A 5,456-nucleotide genomic window follows, 5' to 3' on the forward strand; every position below is an offset into this window, starting at 1 on the left:
TTTGGCTTGTCACTCAGTGTAGAGTCACCCACAGGTAGAAGGAAGAGGAAAGAATGAAGGAAAGAAAGACAGAAGAGGATGGAAGGAAAGAAGGATGGAGGAGAGGAAAGGGCAGACACCCGACAACAGCACTACATCGAGTGAGTGGATGGTGAGCGCCCCCACCTACCACATCGAGAACAACACACAGATAATAATGCTGATCAGAGCAGTCTAGATGAGAGTTACCTGAAAGAAAATTGTCAAAAACGAAGAGACAAAATGGAACAAAAGGAAGGAAACGATAAGGGAAGGATAGACGGGAGGTAGGGGGTACTTAGGAGAGGACAGAGGTGTTAGGACTCCATATTATAATTACAAATCATAATAGATAAATAGATAAATAGATAGATAGAGAGACAGATAGAAGCAGGAAGTCAGATGATGAGAAGGTATTGTGTCTGCGAGAATCGAGCAATGCTAAACATGCTTACACACTCTTAACTCAAGGAATGCTTTATAGGCACACGACAGCGCCTCGTAACCATACACACACGTACACACATACTTACACACAGGTTTCTAGAACTTTCCAACCACAGTGTAACACACGTGACACGACCCCTGTTACACCAGAATTTAGGAAGCAGAGCTCAGAAGGAGACAGGCCATAGAACCGACAGGTAGTGGAGAGAGTGAACAAGAAAGAGGGGCCCAATTAGACTTACTTATTATATTGTCTCTGTAAGACATACCCTGTTCAACTTAGATTTTCTCTGAAGATAATAAATTAAGATCAACTCACTGTATTAATCTTTAATTCCTACTACAAGAAATCGAGAGTGACAACTAAACAACAAACTTCTCTACAAGTTACTACAAAGTCTTTTATGACATATTTGGTGGCCAGCGAATCTACGGACATCGTCTCCGAATCAAAAGCGAATTTCTACAAAAGCAGGTGAGACTCTACAAGAATATACAAAGTTATTGTGAGATTTGGTTAGCAGCGAACGTATACGAACCTCGTCTACGAATCAACAGTGAATTCCTACAAAATATCAAGACTGAAAACAAAAAATACCTCTTACAACCAACAACTCACAACCAGCTCCTGACAGTATTCTCTCCAATCACCCTTCCGTCTCCCCGATCATCATGCTGATGTAGAGGTGAAGAGGTCACAGGACGCCTTGCCAGTAGTTTAACTAAATACTGATACAAACAATCTTGCAATTTCTACGACGAACCAACGAACTACAACCATCTACAATCAACTACAAGTAACAACTCTACGAGTCGTCTGTATAATCTTCTACACGCACCTACAAGTAGCGGCAGTCTTCATCCCACAACGAGTAAATCACAAGAAAAAAGGACCGAGAATACATCAAGAAAGAAAAAACAAAACAAACAAACGAAGAGTGAGACACGACTCACAACTTACAATCACCAGACCTCACCCTCCTCTCTCTGCTACATCCACCCAACCTCTGGTTTGAGGCACCAGTCTCTTCGGAGGCGTGGGTTCGGATCCCACCGCTATAAAAAAAAAGAAAAAAAAAAATCATAAAAGACTTCGTAGTAACTTGTAGAGAAGTTTGTTGTTTAGTTGTCACTCTCGATTTCTTGTAGTAGGAATTAAAGATGAATACAGTGAGTTGATCTTAATTTATTATCTTCAGAGAAAATCTAAGTTGAGCAGGGTATGTCTTACAGAGACAATATAATAAATAAGTCTAGTTGGGCCCCTCTTTCTTGTTCACTCTCTCTCTTCCATGTTGCTAAGCTCGTTCTCCCTACTACCTGCCGGTTGTATGGCCTGTCTCCTTCTTAGCTCTGCTTCCTAAATTCGGTTGTAGCAGGGGTCGTGTCACGGGTGTTACACTGTGGTTAGAAAGTTCTAGAAACCTGTGTGTGAGTATGTGTGTATGTGTGTGTATGGTCACGAGGAGCTGTCGTGTGCCTATAAAGCATTCCTTGAGTTAAGAGTGTGTAAGCACGTTTAGCATTGCTCGATTCTAGCAGACACAATACCTTCTCATCATCTGACTTCCTGCTTCTATCTGTCTCTCTATCTCTTCTACTTATCTATTTATCTATTATGATTTGTAATTATAATATGGAGTCCTAACAGAGGTACTTATTGCGGCCAGGAGTTGTTAGCCACCCTCATCCAGCCAACCTGTGTCTGTTGCCACATACACAGGTTGGCTGGATGAGGGTGCATTCACAAGCACAGAAGTTGCCTTCGATGCATTTCTGTCGAAAAATATCCTTCCAGTTTTGGGTTTGTACAAATGGATAATGTAATAATAATATTTACTCTGAAGGTCTGACTGATAACACGAATATATTTATTATTTAGTTACTATTTTTCCTCATACAATACCAAGCAAGTGATATAAATATGTTTCTTTGATTTCACTCCACGACTTCCTGTACTGTAGATTTGAATCAGCGAACACAAAGAGTGAACAAGTTCGAAGCATTCATTTGTTGCCGAGAGAGAGAGAGAGAGAGAGAGAGAGAGAGAGAGAGAGCTTGTATGCTGAGCGCCTGTGAATTTTGGAGAAATGAGGTGGAGACAGACTGGCGCAGGGAAATAGGATGAGAAACCCTGGATTCCTGTGCTACATTGAAAACAGGCCACAGTGTAAATATTTCTTCCATCAGTCACTAGAATTTGCCTTGCTTTGTGATATTGTTTTTTCTTTTTTTTTTTAAGGATTGCTATCGGAGGAATAATGAATTACGAGATAAATGCTGCTGATTTAACAAAAAGCTGTGCTTAAGAAAGTAATTTGCCTCTCTGTCCAGAGAGGGATATCCAGCTAAATAGAAAGATACTCATAAGTTTGCCAGAAATCTCCAGGTGCCAACCACCAGAGAGAGAAAAAAAAATGCGAACATAAGGCATTTAACAGAAGTTACGCGGCCTGCCTAATAATTTGACAGTCAACTGGCGTTACCCAGAATAAAACCCAGCTTTCATTTTATCCAAAGAGACTTTATCCTTGGATAAATAAACTTCTTCGTCATCAGCCAAAGGAAAAATTCCCTGTTTAGCTCAAGCACGTTATTTACTCGTATCGCATTAAATCATGTGTATGTAGCGGGAATGAAGCCCATTATCTACGGCCTGGCAACTTCCCTGCAAAGAGGACTATTTTCTACCGACAGCCTGAGTTAAGCGGTGAGACTCATCTTTCGTGTATGGAAATCCACACTGCCTCTGCGTGTGTGTGTGTGTGGGGGGGGGGACGCATTGCGAGTCATCTGACTTGTGAAGCATGGTATGCTGGTTGGTAGGTTGGTGACTGGGTGGGTGAATTGGTTAGTGTAGGCTTGGTGGTTTCACAGGCGGATTAAGTGGAGTGGGTCGGCGAGAGGGAGGGAAAGGTTAGTTGGGTTGGTTAATTGGGGTGGAGTGGGGTTCGTGCATTAAGTGGGGTGGATGGTGGGGCTACCTGTAGGACAAGGCAAAAGACGGGTTTATGTTGTCCTACTTTTGAGACATACTATACTGAGTAAGGTTGTGGGTATGTGCGTTGCTGGGTGGGTGTGTAGGTGGATGGATGGACTGTGGGAAAACAGGCCTCTGGGAATACGTCACTCGAGTGAATACGTCCGAGTTGGGAATAAATCAGTGTGCGGAAAATCGGTCCACAGGGGATATTATTCTGGAATCATGCTGAAGTAGGTATATAGATCCTGTGGGTTACAACAGGTCCATCGTGCAATACGTCTGTTGGTTAAGAGGTCTGTGTTTCAACTGCGCGCATCAGTGGGTGATATAACCAGGTCGGATAACACGTTTATGGGGAAAATAGGTTCATTGTGAAAAGTATGTCCATGGGTATACGTCCATGTAGGAGACCTGCAGCCATGGAGAGATTCAAGGTCGACGGAAAAATTGGCCCATGGGGAGAAAATACATCAATGGGGAAAATTAGTTCATGGGAAAATAGGTTTATGTAGAAAAGTTGGCGTCTTTTGTTCCGAGTGAAAATGTCCATTGATAAAAATAATCATGGGGTGATAATAGGTCCATACGGGCAAACACGTACTGTAAACATACATGGAGATATTTAAAATAAATGGGACTGTAAATATCCCACTTTTTAGACAGCGACCGTTGCCTGGAATTAGGCTTATCAATGCACACCTTAGACCAAACAACCATTAGCCAGACCCTATTACCACTTCGTCATCCAGTTATTATATTTCATAATTTACCTTCATTTAGTCATTTAGGCATAGAAAGCCGACCGAAAAGAAAGGAAAATTCCCTGTTTAACTGTGTTGAGCACCTCATTTCTCCACCTCATTCCTCTAAAATTCACGGGCACCCGCTACTCTCTCTCTCTCTCTCTCTCTCTCTCTCTCTCTCTCTCTCTCCGGGTAACATATGAATGCTTCGAACTTGTTCACTCTGTGTTCGCTGGTTCAAACCTAAGGAAGTCGTGGAGTGGAACCAAATATACATATTTGTCACTTGCTTGGCTCTATACGAGAAGCAAGTTATTAAATAATCAATATGATATATTAGTGTTATCAGAGTCAAACCTTCAAAGTAAATATTACTATTGCTTTATCCATTTGTACATGCCCAAAGTGAAGGGATATTTTTCGACAGAAATGTATCGAAGGCAACTTCTGTGCTCGTGAATGCGACACTGCCACATACACGGGTTGGCTGGACGAGGGTGGCTAACAACTCCTGACCGCATTAGTACATGTCTAAATATCTATTTCATCAGCTGCTCCTTATTACGTTTGACAAGGCTGCCAGTCTCATACAAGGGCATCTTTTGGTGTGTCATTCATTTCCTCCTTTGTTTTCTGTTGTTACCAAAGCATTTTTAGTGTATGTGTAAGATAATCTGTATGGACATCCCGACAATACTTAGGGAAATTTTTGTCAGTGTTGTAGATGCTGTTCCTATTTTGAAGTTTAAAACTCGTTGGCAAAATTACTGTAGTAGGTGGACGAAGCTTGATGACTGGCGCCAAACAAGGAGATATGAAAAACTCTCCTGGAGAACACAAACATCCTCCCCCTTCCCCAGACACGTTGTTACTTCTTTGTACGAGTAATTCTCGCGGACAACTCTTGGACATAGGAGGAAGCTGGAAGGAGAAGATATGTGCCTGTTAAGAGAAGTAAAATGACACTAATGACGGAGGGAGAGAGGAGGGAAAATGAAAAGGAAGAACAAAAGAAAGGATAGAGATGGAGAAGGTGGGGTTGTTATGTTTGGTCTTCCTTGTGGTGAATAAAACATGGTGATGGAAAATATTTGAATATGGTGTGATTATGTTCTCTGTGTATGGCTGGAACAGGGGGACCTTATAATCGCAAATTTTGCATGGTTAAAGTACTGTTCCTTTGGTATTTTATTTCTCCATACCCCACTCTAATGTTTCCTTGTTGCCTACCCTTATTGGAGTCTATTTAATGTGGACAGTGTTAG

This window comes from Coenobita brevimanus, chromosome 4, assembly GCF_032717465.1.
Source record: "Coenobita brevimanus isolate Jiangsu-jjx chromosome 4, ASM3271746v2, whole genome shotgun sequence".
NCBI classification, from domain to species: domain Eukaryota; kingdom Metazoa; phylum Arthropoda; class Malacostraca; order Decapoda; family Coenobitidae; genus Coenobita; species Coenobita brevimanus.